We start from the raw sequence: 26,508 nt of genomic DNA, 5'->3' as shown, positions 1-26,508 counted from the left end.
TCGGAGAAGACTTTTCATGGAAGTAACATTTCCACTCCAGATATTTTAATTCCTCCATTGGAAGTTCTTTAAGCCCGTATTCGAAAATTTCACAACATATAAATAACATCGACCCGAGGCAGTTCTAATAAAAGTCTAATTGGGATTTATCTGATATATAGTCACTAGTGGAGAAGTTTTAATTCAAAATAGATGAACCATTTAAGTAGAACGGTCGGAGCGCGAAAAGAGCACCACTCTGCGGTGTTTCACCGAACGTTGAAAGATTAATTAGGCTCTTTTTAAACATGCAAACAGTATAATTTCTTTGCCTTTTTAATTCAGTCCGACCCTGTTCCGGTGGCTTGGTGCTATTTTACGACTTAAACGAAGCATGTCATGACGACATTTCCATATAAAACGCGCGCGGCCGCCAAGAAAAGTTCCAAGAGATGGGGGATGACTGTCGTTTAGTAACTGTCGCCTTGCAATTTCAACGAAATTATTCTTCCGGACTGCAGACGAATTAAACTCTCCATGACTTAATACGAGGTTGCTACTGATTTATAGGTGGATGAATAACATAGCTTGGTTCGTCCAAAATTGAAATACTTCCCATTTCTCCTTCTTAGGCTTCTTTTATTTTATTTCACTCCACTTTTTGACATTTAATACGGCAATACACAGCATAATATGAAGTGTATTTCACTTTCTGTTTTCGCAATAAGTAAATAAGGAACGAGTATGTCTGGAGTAAACGGTAAAAAATCAATTGAATTGTAGGGAAAATCCTATCACAACTGAATGGAACTCGATACCAACAAGCGAGGAAATTTGGTAACAAAAAATTAATTATTGACTCAAAGTTGTAAATAACGGAATAACAGATTGAATTGTTTGTACTGCGAAGCTAATAACAAAAGAAAAAATGGAGAAAAGGAAATTATAGCAAAACTATTAAAAAAGACAAATATTCGAAAATTTACAATTTAATTGGATTTAACTGAATAAAACGTTCATCTACAACGTATTGATGAGAAATATGGATGAAGAAAATTATTTAAAAGAAGGAGGAAGAGAAGCATATATATAAATAGAAAAAATAAAATGACACGTAGAAGAAGTGATAGTTATCACTTGTAGGCATAAAGTTTATGATTTTTCTAAAGTTCATCACTTATTTTATTATAAAGAACTTCATTGTAATATTCAAAGAATATTTATTCCAAAACATTACAATAAGTGTCTTATTTCTTAGCAAAAACCATTGTGGAATGAAATGGGAAAAATTAAGCTATTAACATAAATTAAACAAAGTCATCATTATGAAGACTTGTCCATATCCAAATACCAGATCCTGTTATCATAAAACTTCTGCAGCTAAACTGTTGAAACAGTTGGTGTCAGTTTCTTCCCGCCTAATCATTTTCAAGAGTAACAATGTAATAAACTACTACTGATTTGGATTTCTGATGAAGCTCATCAATAACAAGTTCTTTTTTCCTACAAATCCCTCATTTTTTAGTATCAATTTTTGATTCGTGGCCCTATTTCATCCAGATCATTCTTTTACGATTATCATCCATGAAATTCAATAGAAGGATCTTTTGCGTTCAAAAACCTAATAAATGAGAGACTTTATAGTTGAAAAGATTACTGATTGAGATGGCAACAACCGAGGAGTTTAAGCATACAGCTATAGGATTAAATTCTAAAATGTGTTTGTCTGAAAGCGAAAAATAATAGTTCAATAACTTTCCACAGTAGCGCTAGCATGCTCTAAGTGCCTATATATAAGTTTGAATAGCCGTAATTTCAATATATAGGTCTTAATCAGTAATTTCTATAAAAGCAAAAAACTTAATTTTCATTTCTGAACTTAATATAATAAAAATAATATGTATGAAGATTTGATTTGGAAATGGTGCCTCTATAATATAGAGTTCCTCTTACTACTACCATCCATACATGTTAAAGACGTGACACGTATTTGCGGCATAGTGGCCTTGAACTAACGTTAATTAATTAACAAGATGAGCGGGCACAATGTGCAATCATCCTTTAAACATAACCTTGCAGCATGGTATATAACTGATGGTCAAGGAATTTCATCAATTTGTAATTTGTAAAATAAATGGCCGTATAACAAGAGAAAGTTTTTTTATTTTATGAATGCTGTGATAACCTCTTCTAGCTAACAATAATTTCACGATGAAATTTTTTTGTATAGATATTTTGTATACCAAAATTTCCTCAACATTCTTTGAAAATGTGAGTGGAAGTTATTTTATTTGAGCTAATTTGACATTTTACATGTTACAGTCTATTAATTACAATAAAAGACTGATCTTTTATAAGAAGGATGGATTAAACCTCAGTTTAAAGCGATATGCACATGCAAATATCATCCTTCAGTAATCTCAATTAAGGTCATATATTAAGCTCCTCATTCTTTAAATATTTGGAACAATTTCTTTGTAAGAGAGAAGTCAATCAAGTACTCCCCATCGTACGTACAGTAGTCTGAATTCCGACTCTAGGTGATTAAAAATCGTAGTTTTGGAGAGGTAGCAATCTTTTCTAGCATTTAGTACCAGGTAATATGATGTATACATATGGTAATAATTGATGTTTGGTAAGCTGGGTCCAACGGGCAATACCAGTGAAGCCGAGGAGAGTATAACGTGGAATCCATTTTAATTCGTTTTTGTATTCATTTTGTTTCAATTTTTATTGCTCTGGCTAGTAAAGTCAGAATTTCTCTTAACAAGTATGTTGCGTACCTTTTTCCATTATGCAACAATCAAATTTTTTTTAACAATGTTTCAGATTTTTCATCGTTTTGTTACGTGGCTGTAGGTACGACCTTTCCGTGACTGCTTCTTTTCCCTCTGGGTAGCTTTGAACTATACTAATTAAAATTTACAGCCTCTAACATATCAAATAACTGTAAATGATTGATGACTCTGAAAATAAATTAAATACTTTTTGCACCCTTAAGATCTTCATTCCAAGTAATGAAAAAAATTCTTGTATGAATAAGAGAATTATTTTTCTTTTGATATGTATTAGAATATTTTGCTATTTGTTCCTAACATCTTTCATCTGAATTTCAAGGGGCCAATTTTACTGTTTTTGATCGGATAGATTTCTAAATTAGACCACTAACTGACTAATTCGAATGTTTTCTTATAGTTATAGAATATCCGTTGTATTTCATATTTAGTTTATAAGAGTAGTATTTATATTTAATCTTCAATTATTGTATGGTATTATTTGTCTTCCTCTTCACAATTCAACTCTTTCACTTAAAATGAATACAAAGCACGTAGTGATTTCCCATATATAATGATCTGAAACTGAACGACTCCAACGATATTCACGAAATTTTGTTTACAGTGTGTTTCAGCAGCAATAAATCCATATAGCTAGGAATATAAACTTTGTTTATTGGAAAAAGAATAATTTGAAATGAAATAACAAGAAAAAGATAGTGTTTGGGTAGTCCCAATCTTAAATCTCCCTTAATTCCATTAACACTACTAAGAGATACACACCATTATCTGCATGTACAGCTACGGGCGTAAAAAACTGAATAATTAGATCTTTCTATTAAGCTATGCTCCTTATGGTCCATTTTTAATAGTTTCAAACTAGAAGAAAATATGCGTGATATAAAGCAACGACAATTTGCTGATTATTACTAAAATTAGGCAACGGCCAACTAACTATAGGTACTATGAAAGAAATTCAATTGACACAGAATATCACTTCAAGAAACACTCTTAATGAAGTATTTGGTAACTGCTTAACCGATGAAAATTATGAGGGGATGAAAGTCAGAGCATAACTTTCGCCTTTTGACGAAGATTTTATAAAAATATAATTGAATAGTTGCTCAACTTCCTGAATAGTACAAAATCTACCATAGCTACGACTCAGGGAAAAATCAATTTGAAGGAACAAATGAATTTATAGTAGAATTTCTCAATAGTATCAACATTTCATATTTGCCAGCACACGAATTGAAATAAAAAAAAGGCGTTAATAATGTTGTTTAGTCATTTAGATGTATTAGAAGGACTGTGTGGTTGAAGACTCGTGGTAACAAGTGTATTCACACAATAAAGGCGAAAGTTGTTACTGGTGGAAAATCCCGTTATCCGGCAAAGAAGTACATATACTAACGTCACCAATTTATCGTGTTAGATCTGCATTTTCCATGACTGTCCACAAACCCCAAAGGCAAATTTCTAATCTGTTGGGGTTGATTTTAAGTCAAGTGCGGTCTCCATGCATGCAAGGTATATGTAGTATTTTCTAAAGTGAAGCGATCAACTATGTTAAAATTTTATCTTGCAAATGAAAATATTTGACACACTCGAAATATAGTATGGAAGGACGATTGAGACCCGATTTCAAAATTAAAATTGTAATGACGAAAATATTGAACAAATTGCATTCGTGATTTTTTTATTTCAAGAACCAGTCCATATTTTCTCTTATAATGAATGTAAGATTGGAAAATATTATCCATATTTCACCATTTCATCAGTATGTAATTCGTATTTAAATATAATTTCCAGAAAACACAAAATACCGAGCAGAAGCTCGGTCATCCAGGTACTGTCATATAAAACTAGAAACGAATATAATCAACCTAACACAACAAATATGTCTAATAATTACCTTATAGCAAACATCAACACATTAAGACTTCTGATTACCCATAATAAAACCCTAAGAATAATTTCTTTTCGTTGGTTCTTACCGAAAGAACAATAATAAAAGTTGTTTGTAATTACAATAATTTGCATAACTTTGATTGTGGACTGGTTGAAATCCATAACAAAAGTTTCTCATTTTTTCTTGTCATTTGAGTTGATGTAAGTGATTTAGTGGGCACGCGAAACGATCATATTTCTATCAGTTACGAACGATTTGTGAAACTTTGGGAGTTTAGTTGAGAAATTTGGTTACACGTACCCGCCATGACCTCAAAATATCATTTGTATGTATTAAGTAGCGGATGATAACAGTGAAATTAAAGTAGTTGACTTATTGGGACGGCTATTACCATGAAAAAAATTTTTTTCTCAAGTTCGCAGAATTATTAAATTCAACAAGTAGATACAATACGGATGTGTGAGCTGGAGGATTTTCTTGATGGAACAACACTTTTTTCTTAGCCAAATGCGACCATTTTTGCTTGATTTCTTTGCTAAAACGTTTCAATAAGTTCACATAATACTCGCCATTGTTGAAACAGTGCAAAAATTTTCTCAAATCCAAATTTTTAGTTGTTATGCGATGTATCGCACTTTTTGAAATGCGTACTGTATCTACTAGCTCGCGCATTTTCAATCGACGATCATCCAGTACCGCTTTATGGATTTTTTTTCAACACTTATGGAGGTGCTACCTCATTTGGTCGACCACTGCGATGTTGGACTTCGCAGGTCGTACAGCCTCGTTAAAACTATGCTACCTAATATTCTACTATTGATAATGAAGGAGCAGTCTCACCCACAGTAAAATTTAGTTTAGCTTTCTTAGTGGTCGGATTGTTGCCTATCAAATAAAAGTATTGTAGAACATAAAGATGACCAATTTTTCCATATCTAGAAATTCACTGAAAATAAATTCGATCAGTTGAATCCAGGTGTATAGTTAGTTGTTGTACCTTCTATGAAACATTTGTTTTCTTTAAAATCACCAAAACTAATATTAGATCCAAATTGGAATATTGATTTAATGTGAAATAGAGCAACGCTTAAAATGAGAAGCTCCATACATTTATACGTAAATGTTCTCTCTCTGAAAATACATCTTCCATCTAACTAACAAAAACATTGTTTAATGGAAGAACAATAACTGAATTAGAGGAAACAGCGAATATACGTAAAAGTGTTTCTAGATTGCGCTTAAATAATATTTTCTGAACAATGGAACTACAATATCAGTATAGTTTTCCAGAAAATTGTGTATAATATTTGGTTTGTATGCGTCAAAATATTAATTTTTCCAAAAAAAGTTTGTACACTTCAATCATGAATAAAATGTTGAAGTTTAATTGAATAAGTTATCGGATTTTATATAGCTTAAAAGTACACAAAAATTAAATTTAAACTACAAACATTTCGAAGCTAGAAGACAATTTGTATATGTATGAGATTTGTAAGTGGTTTAAAACAAGTCAAATTTTATTTTCATAATATACATACATAGTGAGTCTTGAGTATTGAACTTCTCTCAATTATCTCGAAAACGGCTCACATCTTTTTTTTTTAATTCTTAAGCAAGTTATTGTCATAAAACGAGGAATTGAATCGCCATTCAAAAGACACGACTGTATTTTATAGAAACATTTTAACATATCAAGCATTTTAGTAAAATGTACTGGCTAAAAATATCTACAATAATTTCCTACTCAGCTGTGTATAAAACTTCTTTCCGAATCATCATCTACAAAATCTACCAAATGATCACAGAAATTGTTTTTTTTTTCAAATCATGTAAAAGTCGAGAACAAGAAAATTAAACTCTCAATTAAACATATACTTTTATATAAATGTTGAAAAAATTATGACTTAAAAAAGCACATTTCATAACAGATACACTTCATATTGTAGCTCAGTTCTTGTTGTAGTTTTTATGTAACTTACTTTGCAAGTTCGACTGGAATCTGGTGACTCAATTTTGAAGTTTTTTAAGCTATTGTATACAAGTTTGATAATGCATGATCAGCTGCTACAATTTGGTTATTGGATAAATTGTATTGCTGGGAATAACTCAAAAAATGGAATGAGTCCACTTTGAAATAAACTGAGAAACCTATCAATTTATTTAATTATAATCGCTAAGTGGTATTTATTAGAAAAATTGTAAAGATAGGGATCTCCGAAATGATATTTTTCAATCCGTAGCTTGGATTTAAAAAATTGAAATGTCTTCTTGATTCTTAAAATAAGAGACATAAACATAATATGCGTATTTATTCGATGTCAGTAGAAAGGGAATGATCGAAAAATAAAAAAAATATACACACTGGAAATTATTGCATTATATTCAATATGTTGTTTATCCGTATTTACTTAGAGATTTTGCAAACTTCAATTCTACAAAATCTAAAAAATTGAAGTGAAGAACGGAAAAGAAATATATACTTACATGAGGTTACAAATGTTGAGTTTGTTATTTAAATATTGAAAAAGAACTGAAAAAATATGTATTTTACTAGAAAGCTTCCAAACATTACAGATGTCTAATGACTTTCTAAGAAATTGAGGAAAATTTTATCTTTGAGATTGTTTATTAGACATTGCAGATGTGTTTTAAGAGGGAAGTTTTCATAATTTATATTTTTTTGTAATTTTTGCGTTATGCAACAATAAATTTAGTTATTTCATAGCAACTGAATTACATATCTAGCTTTCGTAACTTTATTTTTAAAAACTTTATTAACATAAAAAATAAAATTTAAAATTTTATAAGCGAATGAACTTGATTAATTTCTTGATTGAATTAACTAATATTCATTAAAAATTATTTACAACAATCTCATTTTTATATTAAAATAAATGTTGATACATTTTTCTTCATGTAACTCCTCCACCCATAAGAATAAAAAATATCGGAGGTATTTTTCAGATCCTGTTTTCTGGCTCCTCTTTTTTCTTCAAATTCATATTCTTCTCTCTTCTTTTCTTCAATTTTCTGATTTCTTAAAAGTCTTTCTTTAAATTTTTGTATAAGCCAAAATATTCAAATAATTACACCAATTATTACTATTATTGAAAATAGTCCAATTGATACATAGCTTTGTGAATTTTGTATTTCATGAATCGGTTTTATGTTTTTTCTATTTCATAAAGTTTATCAAGATCCATTTTACTTGAATTCGGTGATGTGTATATTTGACTGCTTAAAACCTTATTGATCCATTTTTTATATATATATTTTTGTATTTCCATGTTTAATTTGTGTATTTGAATACTGCAATTTCTGTGATTTCTAATAAATGATGTTTTATTTCTAAATAACGGTCTGAAGCACATTGGGATAACACTTTAATTTCTAACTTTGGAATTACTAAAATTTCACTATTTTCCTGAAGGTTCATATCACTAACAAAACAGTTTGTAGGAGAGCAGACATTTAAAAGTTCAATAGTACAATTATCTTTGGGTTTAAATTTTTATTCCAATACGGCATATTCTTCTTCAATCAAAATTATTTCTTCTGGATTTTTGGACAAGTAAGGTTGAGAAGGAATAAATATTTTTTGATCTTGGTTAACGGGACATTAGTGGAAATATTCAGAGATTTGGGATTTTAATATTGGTACATGGTTAGCAAGGTTGGATTTGGAAAAGGTTACGTGTCAGCTCAGAAAGAGATAATATGTATTACTACAGCATTGATTAAACCTCTTTTTAATCTAATATGTGGATAAATGAATGTCAATTAGAATTTTTGTTCTGTCCATCATTTGTTAAGTGAAGTTATAGTATGAAATAGGATTTGTTGCATTCGCTTGTATTAAACTATTTCTTAAAGTATAAAAATATTTTTTTGAATTTTCTATTTGCTATCAATACCTTTTAAATCCATATAAAATATAAGAGTATGCTTAGTATGTATAAGGTTATATAGTCCTAAATTAACTGGTAACACAAAAAATACAATTTACAATTTTATAGCCGTATAAACTTAGATAGATAATTTACGTAGATAATTTCTCTTGAACTAACTAATATTCATTAAAAAGTGTTTAGAACAATCCCATTTTTCTATTAAAATAAATGCTGACACATTTTTACAAAATATGATCATTTTGCGTATTAATTTTTAGATTAATCTAGCTTTTTCTTCATGTAACTCTATCTTTGTTTATGTTACAAAGAAGTCAAAAGTGATTTGTTATCATTTCGTAAAAAAGTTTAATTCATTCTCATTTACCTTTTTTTCGCATATTGTCTCATGTTTTTGAAATATCTTCGAAGAGGTAATATTTGGAGTAGTTTAGTTTATTTTCTACCCACTGAATGAAAGTCAACAATTTTTGATTATAAATACTTTGATTGTATAGTTCAATCAATGTATATTAAAATATTAGGCTTGTTAGAGGGCAATTTGAATCGTGATTTTATCAGACCAATAAATATGTCAAAATTAGAGTAACACGAGGATTGATAAATATACTTAAACATGCTCTGAGGGACCTAAGGAGAAAGTGTAATATTTCTTGATCAAAAAAATCAGTTCAGTCGATTGTTACATGAAAGATCTCGCACTTGCAGCATTATCAATTTGGTGCCATCTTTATTACATGCAAGTTGCGATTCTAGGGAGAAGTCTTACTACTTTTTGCGTAAGAACCAACCTCTTCATTCGGCTACAAAAGCGAACTTATTTGAGTCATTCACGGAATTTTTGTTAGAGACAGCCATGTAGTGGTAAGAGACTTAATGTCAAAAGATGTGCAATATTAATCCATGAAATGTTTTTACTTTTACTCTGGATAAATTGCATGCAGTTTTTTGAACGTTGTGTTGCACCATTTCAAGCTGCATAATGAGATTAGATGTATGTAAGATATGTACATCATAAGTTATTACGTTTCGTTATTACAATGTAGGAATGTCAAAAATTATATCTTTTTGTATTTAATAGCTACAAATTTAAATGTAATAGGCGTCTAGAAATGTCACCACAATTCGGTCTCCTTTATGGTATTTTTTAGTAGTATATATGGTTTATTTATGGCAATATGCTATATGGCGATTTTGACAAGTGTTTTCATCAACATTAGCCGTCATAATCCTGAACGTAAAATCTACTTTATTCAAACTAAATGGCCAGTTTTGGATAAATATCTGATTAAGTACGATACATTACCAGAGGTTTGTACGTGTACATCTGTACACAAGCAATCTCCTCATACAGGACTAGACTTCATTCAATTCGAATAATACTGTTGCCACAAAGAAGCCGCTTCTGTCTTCAAATATGTAAAAATCTTGCAGATAAACTGCACAATATAAATTTTCAGCAAGAGCCGAAAATCAGTATTTGAAATACGAATGATTGCGTAATTAAAAACTATTATTGTGTGTTTATAATTCATTTCACTCGTTAATATAAATCCATTGAGTTCGAATAAATAAGAAATAAGAAAACACTGCAATGCTTTTTGATATGACATTTTAAATATGACCTCATATGCAATTGTTTATAAACTATTAATGATGAATCCATTGTCTTCATGAATATTGGCGGAGTAACTCAATAATGTGATTTATCCTTCTGATCCATTCGAAAGCCTCATTGAATTTTGTAAGAAAATCGATAGAATAATAGCAATAAATGCAAGAATCATGTATCTTGTCAAGCTATCAAGCTATTCGTGTATAATTGTCACTAGTTATTAAAGTTGTTTCTTAGCTCTTCTGTTCAATATATCATCTGACGTTAAACATTGTATATTTTACTTACGTGCGAGGATGTATTGATATCAAGTTAGCCTAGACCAGACCTATCAGAAATTTCGACCCTAATAGTGTATTTAATAAAAATTTTGACTCATCAATAGCTTTTATTAGATAATTTTTCATTGTTTGGGTACTTTTAACACAAAACTTATTATTACAAAGTAACTAAGTGTGAAATATTTATAAATCATTTTCAACCTGAATAACCAAATTTTCTCAGTGACTAACATATATAGTGTTCAATATTTTTTTTTAATTCGTTGCATTTATAATCAAGTTGTCTTTATATGACTACATCATATTTTTTTAAAATAAAAATTCTGCCTTAAAAACGAGTATAAGAAACTTTGAAAGTTTTTTGATGTAATAAACTAAAAAATTAATAGTTAAATGTATTTGCCAGCTGAATTCATATCCATTTTACAATTGATGGTGAAAATACTTTCCAACAATGAAAAGTAAATAATTTTTTGGTAGCAGTGTTAGTTATAAGTCGCTAAATTTGGAATCGAGCCAGTTCTTTCAAGATAAATTTGTGTCTAAAATATATGAATTCACTTAGATTACGCTTTTACTAAATGCGGGAAAATGTGACAAATAAACTCCAACCTAAGATTTATGCAGTAGAATTATCTTCAGAAAATAAAACCGTATAGATAGAATACTTTATTATATTCGCCATTGTATACTTTAAGTTGAAATAAATCTCTCCCAAATCAATATAAATTTGAAATATTTTGCTTATTGCCAATAATGTCATTCTTTAAAAATTAAATTTTGTTTGTGAAAATATTATGTCCAGTGACAATTTTTCAGAAAATGTTTTTAATTGATCTGTGAATTTTACCAACAAGGTGGCGATTACCAAAGGAAACAAATCAATTAATATTGTATTTTGCCACTCAACTTTTTTCGTAATACTATATCCTTGGTCTGTACGAGTTTTTAGTTATGAGTGATGATTTTGACAAATATTGGGGGGGGGCAAAGTAATTTCGTGTTTGCATATACGATATAAGCTCTACTAATTGTGTACTTCAAATTTGAAAATTAGGATGTCACCATAAAATATTTTACTCAATAACTGATTGGTTTTTATCTACATGGCTTTCAAAATTTGCACACAAAATAGCCAAACATTGTTGATAACTAACGGGATTTTAATATTGATTTCATATCAAAACTTGTTAACCATTTATTCGTTTGAATATTATAAGAAAAAGGAGTATCACTTTCCGGTACCCTTTGTACTAATTCGTACTTAAATATTTTACAGCTAATTTATTCAAATGACTGCACACTGCCTTGCAGTTAACTTTTACTGCCGATGAAGCGCGCCTTTTTCTTTGGGGGACTGTCTTATAAGTAATATTTACGTGAACTATTTTCATCGTTTCTTAGTTTGTAGATTCTTGATTGAAAGAACCATCCCCACTGAACCCTTTTTGAAACAATTACCTATTTAATACCTCTATCACTATTTGATCTTCCTATCTGTGAAATCTGTTAGAAAGCAAAGTTTCACTACTAGATTGATGATAATCAACGATTTACAGTAAATCAGTAGAGTGAAGTGGACGTATATATAACTGGATGATTTTGAATATAATGATTTAAAATAATAAATATAAAACTTGACTTCCAAACTTGAATAATGAGCTGTGTGAAAAGATATACAGGGAGAAATTTTTCAAAATTTTAGCGAAGAATTTGAAGAGAAACTGTTTATAAAATAATGGAAAATGTTGTGAAAATTCAACAAGTTTATTCCCATAATTTTTTGTTATATAACAAATCAATTAATACGAAAAATATCTTAATGGTTTTACTTGATTTCTCATAAAGTAAAAAAGGGAAGAAGAGAAATTTTTACTCTTTGTCAAAGTTTATTTAAACAACCTTCAAAAAAGGATAACACCTCAACCTCCAACTGCTGTTAAGATCTTGTCCAATCTAAAAACTATCCTCCTTGAAAATGAATATAACGTGGCTTTGCATAGGCTTATAAATAAGTTTTCAAACCGATACCCTGAGAGGTTATATAGTTTAACAGTATTTAAATAAATATTTTATCACACAAATGCTTTCACAAACGACTTATTTAAGTGAGTTGATCAGACAAAATAAAAAACTACTTTCACCACTGGTTCAACAACAAAGAACAAAATTTCCTATTTTCTTTTTCAATACCTCTAGTCAAAGTTTCTACGTCGCAATTTAAAATATATTTTTCATAAGAAAGGAATTGCCTTCGGCGTTTTATTTTGTGTTCTCACATTGGATAAAATCATATAATATTCAGAAGGAAGCAAAATTCCTCTTTTAAATTCTCAATTTCCATCGATTTGCAGAATGTACGGCTTGTAATGTGTATCAAAAACCGCATAATACTTGCATTTCGACTAGCAGAGCGACCAATATACATATTTTCACCACATCTATTTAAATATGTCTGGGAAAAATGTGTTATAGAAAAATGTATTTTGTTCAATAATAGATTCTATGGAAATAGGAAACTATATCAACGGTGTTGTCAATTGTCGTTATCATTAAAAATAAAAGATGTATTATGGTTATTTGGGAGAAGCTAAATCTCTTATGAGCAGAGTGTTATTACGAGTAAATAGAAATACTTTCATGGTACAAGAAAAAACTACATAATTGTATAGTGAGTGTTATTATAAATATTCAAAATGAATCACATAATGGACTGAAAGACATTAAAAGAATGGGTCGAGATATCTCCTCTTGAATGATGAAGGAATAGACCAGACATACATTTAAATATGTTTGACAGTTACGTTTCATGATTAGCATAGCAGGAAGGTTTCATGATCCAATGAAAGTTTTAATTTCACTCTAGGATACCTGGCTTGACCTAAAGATGATAGCAGTTGCTTGAAAAATTCCACTGTATTAAAAAGTACACAATCTATACAGCATATGTTTAAAATTTGTAGACGCCACGTTTTTTAGTATTTGTTTACCAGTCATCAATTTTGGACGTTTTGGGTGAATTTGTGAGCATGGAAAAATTGGTCATCGTTATGTGATACAATACAAATTATTTTAAAGGCATTAGTCCAACCAATATAAAAGCTAAACTAGATTCTACTCTAGGTCAGACTGCTCCTTCGTTATCAACGTTGAAATATTGGGTAGCAGAGTTAAAACGAGGCCAGCATCGCAGTAGTCGCCCAAATGAGGTGACTACCTCAGAAATGTTTGATCGTCGACTGAAAGTGTGGTACATCGCATATTAACTGAAAGTTTGGACGTGAGGAAGCTGTGCGCGAGATAGGTGCCGCTTTCACTCACAATGTAACAAAAACAGCGCTGTGAAGATGTTTCCATCGAGTGTTTGACAATGGTTCACAAAAATTAAGCCGATTTTGGCACCGCTTCAGATCCATGGATGGAACTTGGGTCCATCACTTCATATCCGAAACAAAACAATGGATTGAAAAGGGAGAACCGGCTCCAAAGAAGGCAAAGGTCGTTTTATCTGCAGCAGAGTTCATGGTGTCACGAATTCGCATAATTTTCATTCATTATCTTTTAAATTAGGAAATCAAGCAAAAACGGCCGTATTTGGATAAGAAGAAAGTGTTGTTTCATCAATACAATGCAGCAGTTCACACATCCGTTATTGCAATAGTCAAAATTAATGAATTAAAGTTTTAATTGCTACCTTATGCATCCTTTTCGTCAGATATAGCACTCTCTGATTATTTTTTGTTCCCAGACTTGAAAAAATGACTCGGTGGTGGAAAATTTTCCAACAATGACGACGTGATGTCGGAAGTTAATGACTGTTTTGAGGAGCTTGACGACTCTTGTTATAAAAACTGCTTAGAACTTATTGAACATCGCTGTGAAAAGTGTATATAGCTAAAAGAAGATTAGGATTTTCTGAAATGCTAGAACAAGAAGTTATGATTTTATAAAACGGAAATATAAGATTAAACTTATATTCACATGAACTTATGAAAACATCAAAGTACCACATATTTGTCTTTATAATTTGTAATTGAATAGTTAGTAATAAAATAAGTCCATAAACTTGTTTTAGGAGTAGATTAGAGAACAATATAAATCGCCAAATCAATGGAGAAACTCGTGCGAGGATGTAGAAAGAAGAATATTTGATGCGCCATCGCGTCGTATAATGGACGATCAGGGCAGTATAGAGAATGTTGTACGAATTGCATAACAGTGTTCTCAGGGATAAAAAGTCAATAGTGATAATCGATTTATCGCTATATTGCCATGCAGCAGGATTGCACAGCATGGGAACTAAATAACCTCTAGTCACAATAGAACATAAATTTCAGAGACGAGAGAATGTGGTTAGAAGTTTGTCCTCTACGCAGCAGAATCTGGAAGTTGCATCTTCTGCTGAACCTAGCGTCTTCGGGAATATCTTTGTCTGTCTTAACTCCTGTAAATTATTACAGTAACTGAATTTTTGCAATATACCTTCTTTCTTAGTATTTTTTCTACTGCTCTATAGCCGACACTAGGATTCAACTACTACAATGGGTTTATCCGCTTCTACTCTACTTTAGTACTACTGTTCACCTGCACTTCAATGTGTCCCAGAAGCCCATTGGAGTGTAACTTTATTCTGTTTACTTTAGTCGTGTGACTTTTGCAGGAATTATCAAATCGTATTCCTGAGCAGCGCCCATAACTTTACATGTCTATACAGAATTATCGAAAAGCTATTTATATATCAGATGTAAATTTAATTAGATCAGTTAATTTGTTCGATTCAATTTAAAATCGTGAAGGAAAAAATTTTTTTTCGTAGCCTTCTCTCCCCAATTTCAGACTTTATTTTCACAATATAAATACAATGTTTTTGTCAAATTACCAAGTTTGCAAAATTATCTAGTCTTAAAGAATTTATATATCAAATACTTTCCAAGAATCGTTCATTCGAAAGTTTTGAGACATTTAGGTCATCCATATTTTATTTCAAATGATAACAGTATGATTGGGGCAAACACAAATTGTTACAAAACCAGTAAAAGTGTTTTCTATGAGGGAGAAGTTTCAAACTCAAACTCAAGAATGTGACGAAAAGGTGAGAAGTCAAAGTGTCTCGCATGTAGGTATGTCTCGAAGGACCCTTTCAAGTACGCATGGGTCATACTTATTCCAGTCATAGTGATAGAGTTAAGTGAAATGCAGGAACTTTGTAATTTGATGATCAAAAGGAGTGAATCAAAGGAGGATATTAGAAACTAAAGTGAAAAAATTTTACATAATGTGTTGGTCACGGAAACACTAATAATAAATAGAGAGATAGATAGTTTATTGGCTCCATTCATATACATTGAGTACATTTAAAGCTAGTTTAGTGAATACTTCCAGATACGTCATACATGCAAATATTATGATTGTCTTAATTATTATATATAATTCATTAACAATCGCTTTTAAATATTTTGTTGATATGTCTTGATAATAAGTCGTGAATAGTTGTAAAATATATATTTATATATATATATATATATATATATATATATATATATATATATATATATATATATATATATATGTTCCTAAATCGACTTGATCAAGGTTTCTTTCGATTCAAAATTGTTTTCTTGAAAACAGATAAAATTTTGATGTTTCGACCTAATACGGTTTTAATCAAAATATGTCTTGATCTGACAATATGCGTATTTACATTAATCAACAAATTACATACAACATGAATATTAGCATAAAATCAAAATAGAAATCTGTATTAATATGAAAAATCAATTTTTACTTAGTTTTTATATCTCAAAAATATGTTGCATCTTTCATTCAAATTAATCGTAATTGTATCAAAATTTACAAAATAGAACTATAAATTATTTAGGTTTTTTTTATCATTGAGAAATTTCTCGTTCTTATGAATGTGAATTTTTTTTGTGATTTGATTCCGCCTCAAGATTTTTTTAATATTTTCAATTGAATTCATGGTTTCTCTGATGTTTAGTCGTTCGTAGATTTTTTTTCATCATATTGATGACCATTTAGTCTATTTCCTAAATACTGAGATGTTTGTCCTATGGAAACAGCGTCATAATCATTACAAGGTATTTGATATATGGAAAGTTATCATAAAAAGCTAATTTCAAATCAGAAGAGACGATTAATAAACATAAACATATCAAAAGGTCTAAGAAATAAGAAATTAAAGAGACGTATCAACATACATGGACATACGTAATGATCCATTAAATATCAATAATATTCGAATGAATAATTTAGAAAATATAGTGAATCTAAGTTCTGTTTTTGCAGCTTTAAAGGCCTATAACTCAGAAACGAGAAGTCGTATAAGATAAGTTTCTCATATCGGAGCATTATTTTTATTCCTTAATTTTTTGCATCAAGTCCCGGAACACCCTGTAGAGAATGTGACGCCAATACTTACCCAACAATAATGTTACAAATATTATGTATTCTACGTTTTGGCGTAACCTTGGCAAGGAGAAGTTTCTCTGCACAAAAAAAATAAAAACTTGACCTCGAGCTACTATATATCAGGGAACACTACATAAGAGTATATATATATATATATATATATATATATATATATATATATATATATATATATATATATATATGGATATTATTATCTACAAGTTTAATGGAGAACAAAAAATAAGATTCTAAAAATATGTGAAAAATATATCTGTTGAATAATTTTTTTCATATTGACAAATGATTAACCTGGCAAAAGCATATATTTTCCAAAAAGGCAGATCTACTGGTTAATTGATAGAAACTCAGAATTAACTATTGAATACAAGTTGCTAGTATATGAGGCTATCCTCAAGCCAGTGTGGACGTATGGCATACAGTTATGGGGAACTGCGAGCATTTCCAATATCAGTATTTTACAATGCTTCCAAAACAAAGTTTTCCGATCGATAGTCAACGCCCCCTGGTACATTACATCATCATTAATAAAAAAGACCTACAAATGCATTCAATCAAGAAAGAAATAAAACGTCGCAGTGAAAAATATTGTGACCGAATAAGTTAACACCCTAATATTATAGCAAACCAGTTATTTCATAGAGCATACGAAATGCGACGACTAAAATGCCTCAAACCTAATGATCTGATAGACGGATTCAGACAGATACACACTTCAAGTAATAATACTTACCATTTCTAATTTTTAATTATATTAAGCTTTATGTTTTATACCACCGTATCAAGTTAACTTTCATGTATTATAGCCCCGTGTCATGTGAACTTCTATGTTTTAGATCACTGCGTCATGTTAACTATGTTACTGCTTCATAACTAGGTTGAATAAAATTGTAGCAGTTATACTGCTAAATAATTAAAGGAGTTTCTTCATTGAAAGATACCCCTAAGCGTCTGTTTTTAGTAATTTCAAGTTATTTATAATCCTCATCCTACTGGATAGATTGTTAAAAATCTTGGTGAGAATATATAGAATATTTTATGTCTTTCATTTATTTAATATGATGTTTATACATATTTTTGTGTTGAGAAAAGTTACTGTTCATTATGTGCTTTCCATCATTTTTACTAAAGTTGTTACTATTCTAATTTCTCCTACGGATTTCATCAAACCAATTTAGGTATCTCACATATAATTATTTATATCAATAGACATACCATTATTACTCGTAAACTACGAGTTCAAGTTTGGTTTAAAATTGTGTAAATGGAAATAAAACAAACTACAAACGTAGAGCTGGATTTCATACTCATAAAACGCTCACTTGATTATTTTTCATTTGAGAATCATTATGTATCTGTTTATATAGAGAAAAAATCACTCCCAGGTACATAATAAGTAGGTAATTTGAAGAGAGCAAATATCTGCAGTTACTACCATGTAACAAATTTCCCCTGAGCTAGATTTCAGTGATAATCATATCACCGTATAGAATGAGAAAGAAAAGCAAAACACAAACAAAAAGAAGTGTAGAAAAGCTTGAGCTTTAGAAAGAAATTGAAATTCAGATGTTTCCAGAACACGAATAAAGACAATTTTCATATTTTATTTTGGAACTATGAGTGTAACTTTTTGTGAATGTTATGTTTGTTTTTTCTGTCGGTTTTGTTATTCGTAATACACGTAGAATTGGAATGAATTTCTTGTTATTCGAATAAAAACACGTTATTTGGAAAGAATTGGAAGAATCAATGCGAACAGAGTTTGTGTACTGAAAATTCACAATTATTTACTTGAGGACTATTTTCTTCATGTATCCAATACTAATTCGAATGATATCTTCTATAGAATAAGCAAATATTGCGAATTTGTCATATAACATCAAGGTCACCGTTTTGCATATTCTTACTTACATATCTTCTGCATCTAACGACAAATTATCAAACTTCATCGGGTCCTCATTTTAAATATGGAGAACAAAATAAATTCAGGAAAGTTGAATATAGCATCGAATAATACATGGGAAAAGTCATTAACCATTAAATTTATCTCTAAGAAAAGGGATGAGAGATATCATTTAATATACAACAACTTTCAACCCTCCCAACATAAAAAAATATATGCGTTTCTGGAATTATTTGGAAATATATATGAGAAAATTTTATTTTTTACACTGCATCATAAAGATGATTTAATTTTAAATTGTTTACAATAATTATTGTGATTTTGTAGCAGAAAGCAACGTCACACTTCATACACAAGAGCATCCAGGAAATTTGAAGCACATTCGTTTTGTTGTAAGCCCTCAGCTTCATGAGTTCTTCTTGAAGAAACCATGCGTTTGTTTTAGTATAGTTCAATAAATTATAAAGCATTCAAACCTGCCATATTTTATGACGAAATTTTATTTCGTATTTATGTTATGAATAAGGTTATTTGGGCGATCATTTGTTATGCTTGGTCGCTTATCATATCTCTTCACCTCTACTTTTGTAATTTATCCGACAAAACTAGATGCTAAATTTTCTACTTTTTTATATTTCGTTGCCACGGTTTCTTCAATCACACAGCAACGTATCCAACAGAATAGTTTCTATCTTTTTTTAAAATTTCTTTGGTTGAAGATAATTTGCAATCCCAATTTCTGTTGCAGTGGGCTTCACAATATACTGTTTTGTGACAAGTATTCTAACAGTGATAAGCTTCTAAAGTAAGCGTTGAAATGGAATCATTAATGTTGATTGCGAAGTATTCGAGAAAGCATCAAAAACTGGTTAGTTGAGCAGTGCCACATTTTCTGAGCTTAGATTTTATACGCAAATCCAGATACGAAAATTTTACAAAGTTTAGACCCCGTGGTTAAAAAAGAAGTGCTTTTACATGGTACTAAGGCCTACTACATTATTGTATTAAACTAAGACGATACATTGGTTTGTTCTTGTTATGTTACAGTGGACTCAAGACGATATTTTAATATTAATTGACAAACAAACGGTTTGTGACAGAATTGTCACATGGCGTTACAGAGAGTTCATTACATTTCTTTTTCTCTGATAGCAAATATAAAATTATCCTTTATCCTTGTAACGTTTTTTTGTCTAATGTTATATTTTCTTATCGCAATAATAATAAGCGCTATTTATGTTTTTCTTTATAATTAATTTTGTCATTAAACCGCATGAATTTTATTATTTTCCAAAACCTACTGATACCAATATCAGCTACGTATAATATATAATAAGTTCAGGTATCTCACACATTTTTGACCACAATTGATTTTCCTTAGATTTTTTTGTATTGTATGAATCACATTTTTGTCGGTATACCAGAGTATTTGATCCATTATTTCAACAGTAGGAACCTCAAACGTTTCAGTGATAGATGAAGTTTGATCTTGAGTTGGTGGTATATCAGACCAAACAGTGTTGTGTACAGCAATAAATGTTATCGGATGTAGGCAATCACAATTAGTTGGGACGATGTCAGTCGATTTATCATTATCTTCATTTGACTCAACCTTATTCTAGCGATTTTCCACCAGAAACCAGAAATATGTACATGGATTCACATAATATTCTAATAGTAAATTTTTTTAATATAGAAATATATGACAAAATTATTTTCGAAAGTATGTGATACGGGACCTATTAAGCCTGGTATCAGTAAATTCAGAAATATCATATCTACTCAAACAATTGCATTGAAAATATTACCCGCCTAGACTACGCGCCTAGAGGGCGTCCTAGACGGGTGGGTTAAAAAAGTAGTGCGTTGAGTCTTTAGATATCTGGTCTATGCTTGTCCCAAAACACGTTTCCGTCACTATTATAGTATTTGTGCATGAGGGGTTTGAAAGGAACGTGTTTTTTTCTCGTTCCGAAAACCATTTGAGACGAAAAACAGGAGCAACGTATCAATCTAAAATTTCTCGTTGAATATAAAAAAAACTCCGACTTTGTGTTATAAATTGTTGCAAGAGGCCTATGGGAAGAATTCTCTATCTCGTGCGCGTGTTTTTGAGTGATATAAGCGCTTTAGTGAGGGCCGAGAGAGCAAATCAAAATTCAAGGCAATGTTGATCGTTTTTTTCCACATTAACGGTATTGTGATGACTGAGTGAGTTCCAGAGGGTTAGACTGCTCACCAGACTTACGGCACGAGTTGTGGAAGAACAACTTGTGGATTTTGCACCTGCTCATAACGCGCTATCTGTGGAGCTGTAACTACCAGATTTCGCATCGTGCAACTTTTTTTGTTTCCGAAGATAAAATCTTCTTTGGAAGGGACCTAATTTAAACTTACATATACAAAACTTCCAGTACTGTTCCAATCAATGGAAAAAACATATGGAATAGTGTGTGGCTAGGGGAGGGGAGTATATTGAAGGGGAGCATTATAATATAGAAGTCTCCAGGTACTTTACCTGCTGCATAACGTTGTGTCCAGACATAAGAGTTGAAAAAATCAATTTTGATCATTTTATTTACCATATCCAACGAAAACAGTTACTTTATTAGGTATAAGTGGACTCGTCTAACAATTTCTTGTAAGCAGCTGTGTATAAATCAAAATCAATTGTAACAAAGGGTTCATTGAATGAAATTTTTGAAAAAAATTGTATAATACGAGGATATATTGAAAAATTCTTAGCCTACTATAGAACCAAACAAAATTTCAATGTCAAAATATTTTATTACTCAACATATTCTACTCTTAATTGGATACATTTATTACAGCGAGCTTGCGACGTCTCTAGACCTTTCAAAAAAAATGACCTCCACAGCTTTTATTACCTCCTTGTTGAAAGAAAATTTACGACCTTTCAAACTTTTTTTTAGTTGAGGAAAGAGATGATAGTCGGACGGAGCCAAATTTGGTGAATAGTTCAAACCCTAAATCACGAATTTTTTGCATGGCAACATGAGATATGTGTGCAGGCGCGTTGTTCTGCAAAAAAACACCTTTGGATAGCTTTTCGCGTCTTTTCTCTTCAATTTTTACCCGTAGAGTGGTCAGTAATGTCGAATAGTAGTCTCCAGCTATTATTCTACCCCCATACAAAAAAAATAATGATTACTCCATGGCAATCCCAAAAAACTGAAGAAAGAACATTTCCAGCAGATTTTTGAACACAAAATTTCTTCAATCTTGGAGAACCATAGTGTCGCCATTCCATCAATTGTTGCTTTGTTTCTAGATCGTAGAAATGTACCATCCATAGTAACAATTCGGTTTAAGAAGTCTACATGGTCTACTTCTGCACGCTTTTGCATGCTTTTGGTCTATATTCAAACATTTGGGGATCCATTTTGTAGCAATTTTTTTCATGTCCAAATTGACGTGAACTATATGATAAACGCGTTCGTATGAAATATTCAGTGCTTCAGATATCCGTTTTAGCCCAAATTGACGGTCTGATAAAATCATGTCATGCACTGCATCGATATTTTCGGAGATTGACACAGAAACTGGCTTTCCCAATCGGCCATCATCTTCAATGGGAAATTTACCTCTTTTGAAGCTTGCAGTCCAATTTTTCACGGACGCTTACGAAGGACATTGGGCTATTGGCCAAGGGTATTAAGGATATCTTCATAAATCTGCTTACCTCTTAACCCTTTTAAATACAGGTAATTGATGATGGCTCGTTATTCCAATTTTTCGATTTTCTCAATTTCGGTAGACATCTTTTTTCTTTTAATTTATTGCGTAACTCTGGTTTACTTTTTTGACGTCAAACTTTATACTGACACTTCTAATAAATTATTGTTCGTTGCTATGGTAACGCAATATTTTGTTTATGTATGGAACTGGTCTAAGCTTACTAGATATCAATACATCCTCGTATATGTGCTTTTTGGTACAGCCCCAAACGGTAATGGCTGCAGAAGTTGGCTTACGATAATGATCCTGTTCTTAAAACACAATAATCAACTTCAAATTAACTTCTACAAAAAAACTATTACTCCGTACATATCTGGTAGTTTAATATAACAACTAAAATGCAAACTTGATAGGATGTAAGAAAAAAGAAAAAAGAAATGATAGCAAAATATCGTAAATATCAATTCTTTGAATTCTTATTTCACCCATGATTATTTCATCTTGTTTATTGATAATTTCGAATACTTGGAACCAATTTTGGGTTTGAACTGAATATTGTTTCGATAACTTTATGTAACGAAATCAAGGTTGCAATTGACGAAAATAATGCAATACTATTCAAATAGAACAAAAATGACCCTGTATAGTTCAATCAACCTTAAAAATGCAGTAGAGAAAGCACGTTACATAAAAATTGTAGCAAAAACATCAAATTCAAAATGAAAAAGAATTAGATATTCAATCTAGCATTAAATTCAGAATACAATGTGATATAACGTCAAGGAAATGAAGGATACTATAAATACTGTTCTCATAATTATCAAACATCAGTAAGACAAGACGTTTCAATAAAATAAGATATTCATCAGACAATGCGTCTGATAACTGTGTGCACCGCTGGGCTGTGCATTTTCATATGCACAGTTGTGAACACAGGTTTCGCTAGGGTTGTCAAAGAAGATGATAAAGCTATTATCGTAGCAGATTTAGAAGTTTTGGAAAGTAAACATGGAGGTGGCGGCGGCGGTGGACATGGAGGCGGGCACGGCGGCGGTGGACATGGAGGTGGCGGCGGCGGCGGCGGAGGTGGTTCTCATCATCATGAAGAAGGTGGTGGACATGAATCACACGGTGATCATCATGAAAGTCATGGGGAAAAAGGAGACAAAGAGTATAAAAGTGATCATCATCACGATAAGGGTGAACACGGTAAACACGGAAAACATCATTCTGCTGGACACCATGAAGAAAAAGGAGGTAAATAGATATTGGGCTAATTCTTACAAATCAATAATCCATATATCGTCAATACGTCCTAATTTTAGATAAATAATGGTAATTCATATAAAAGAACGTTTTCACACGATTTTATCATTTGTATAAGACATCGTATAGGATTCTAGCTTTTGCAAAAAAAAATATGATGCTAGAAAGATTTGGACTTCTACCGATAATTTTATTCTCTTATCTGATTTTCGTTATTATGATATATAAGAAGACATTAAACATTTATGTCCAATATTGGAAGCTCATTGTGAAATTCATGTCAAATTTTTTTCTTATTCTATTGATAGAAAATTTCTATGCTATCAAGTTTCAATTGGAGAAATATTTTGATTGTTGCTGCAATTTTCGTCAATAATTTCAATAACATCTCTTCTTCGAAATAATTTTTTTTGTTTTCTCGTCCATTTATATTTGATTTTTTCAATTTATGTTCAACTGAAACTTAGTTTGTATTTGCCCGTGGTACTTGGTGTTGTGATGGTAAATTGCAGAGATTGAGTCCTCTCTCATTAGTGCTGACATCAAATGTATCCAGAAGATTGAGATCTGGGAATCTTTGTGTCCATTGAATATGTACCCGTACCACGCATCCAATTGCATGTGAATACAACATCGAAATGATCATGAACATATCTTGCGTATAGGAAGAGATCCCATCTAATTGAAACTACATGTCTGTAATTAATATATTCTTATGTACAGGGTTACCCTTCCCAAATTTTCACTTTGTTGTGAGTTCAGTATGGCCTTCTTTTATCCAGCTTATACTTTCGACAGTCCAATATCTACAATTTCGTCGACTTATCTCTCTATTAAATATGAACATAGATAATCGAGAAACAAAATATGGTTCGTTTTTAAGTCTTTTATCACGATAATTTTCCAGTTATTTTAGAGGTTGCGCGATTGGAATTCGTGCTACAGATTTTACTTAATATTGAAATGTAACTGCATGAAAGTAATTAAGAAAATACTCCGGAAGATACTGATCATTTTATATTGCCGAATATTCATCGCTAACAACAAAAAAAATGAACACGGACCTTCTGTAAAAACGAAAGGTTAGCGGAAAATCACCGTTGGCCTATGAAAGCAGATTAAGAATTGTTTCTGAGGAGGATTTATTTCCTTTTTACGAGATTACAACTTTTTTAAGTTGCTTAATCTCACAATTCAGCTTTTCTTCTTTGAATCTAGAGGTTTATACAACAGTGACGTTTTAGGGTCATTTATCATTTATAAAACTCTTTCCTTTTCCTCCATTCCGTTCCGTCATTGTTGCCTCAGAAAAAGCAAAAAGGTGTATAATCAATGATACATCTCTTTTCAAAATTTCATGTTGCACTTTACTGCGATTTACAAAACCCTAATTGGTCTTAACATACACTTTTCCAATCAATATTTTCAACAAAATGACTCAATGGTTTTTTACATATACAACCTGCTTTTATGGTTAATATCGTTCGCCGTATAATGTTATTTAAATCTAGTTCTTAAAACATTGATACGAGAATTTGGCTTTATATTATGAATGTTGAATTATAGACTTGAACAATAATGAAAAATGCAGTTTCAGCATGCGAATGTCGAAGTAAATATCGTGAATTGATCCATATGATCATAAAGTTCTGTAAAAGCCGAGCTTTGGAGATTATATTAAAGAGCATTTTCAATTGACTATACGAATGCACAATAGGAATTAAAATTTCTCTCATTTGATAGTAGGCTTAAAACTGAATTAGGATTTGAATTAAGTCCTTTACTTTGCCAATATGGATAACAACCAGTCACTCTATGATTTTCATGTAGCTTTTGCGAAATCCATAGATCTTTTTCATCCCGTACTTAACAATATTATGACGAAAGTTAGTGTTTTCAAATAATTTTATTTCAAGGATTGCGATATTATAAGTTATCGTCAAGCAAAACACCAATGGCTGGTTTTCTTTTTGGTTAATGCAAAAATGAATCCTCTAATCTTGTATTCGATTTTGACATCTTGAGATTCTAATAATTAATGTAAGCAAACTAATAATATGAAAATTGGGAAGAAAACTTTGTTGCAAATTTGAATTAATAAGAACTAAATGATTATTGATGAACATAGACACATCATAAATTTATCGTCACCGAATACATATCACACAGTAGGCTTCTGATTAACACAAATTCTAAAACTCATATTGGTTCTTATTGCCGTTCATTTTATTAATAACTCATATGAATTTTCTGAACTTGCGTGAATATAACGTACATTTCAAGATGCTGTTTGAAAAAAAGGGTGTTTTATTCAACTCCTATATTGGAAAACTTTTACTCACAGGTCAACATAAGAAGCACCATGATGAAGGCGGTCATAGCAGTGAGCACCACGCACATGGGAAGAGCCACAAAGGCGGTAAGTTCGGAGAGAAAAAGGGACACAAAAAAGGACAAAAGACGACAGGTTATCATCACAAATCCCATAAAGACGATTACCACAAAGAACATAAATTCTACGACGATTATCACAAAGGTAAATAATACAAATATATTATATTAACATATTTGAATTGACATATATTTATTGTTCAAAGGTGGACACCACGAGAAACATGGAGACTTCCATGGACACCACGGAGGTAAATCTGGTCATCACAAAAAAGGAGGATCTCATAAGAGCGGTCATCATGACGATCATCACGGTAAGAAAGGTCACTCCGA

General features: G+C 31.1%; 1 protein-coding gene and 1 long non-coding RNA gene across 3 annotated transcripts in view; one reads left to right on the top strand and one right to left on the bottom strand.

Moving 5' to 3' along the window:
- Positions 1–26,249, top strand: part of LOC130453318 (uncharacterized) — a 55,163-nt gene extending 28,914 nt beyond the window's left edge. The window contains exon 3 of one of the 2 annotated variants that reach the window (XR_008911033.1): positions 26,129–26,249. This is a non-coding gene — a long non-coding RNA (uncharacterized LOC130453318). Of the gene's footprint in view, positions 1–14,217; positions 14,271–26,128 lie in introns of those variants that run through there. The other variant, XR_008911034.1, reaches the window with a different exon arrangement.
- The window catches only part of LOC130453317 (uncharacterized), a 688,318-nt gene that overhangs the window by 540,267 nt on the left and 121,543 nt on the right, over positions 1–26,508 (bottom strand). The window lies entirely within an intron of this gene.

This window comes from Diorhabda sublineata, chromosome 2 (genome assembly GCF_026230105.1).
Source record: "Diorhabda sublineata isolate icDioSubl1.1 chromosome 2, icDioSubl1.1, whole genome shotgun sequence".
NCBI lineage: Eukaryota > Metazoa > Arthropoda > Insecta > Coleoptera > Chrysomelidae > Diorhabda > Diorhabda sublineata.
Note: the sequence above shows the minus strand (reverse complement) of the source record. Positions and strands in the feature narration are given on the sequence as shown.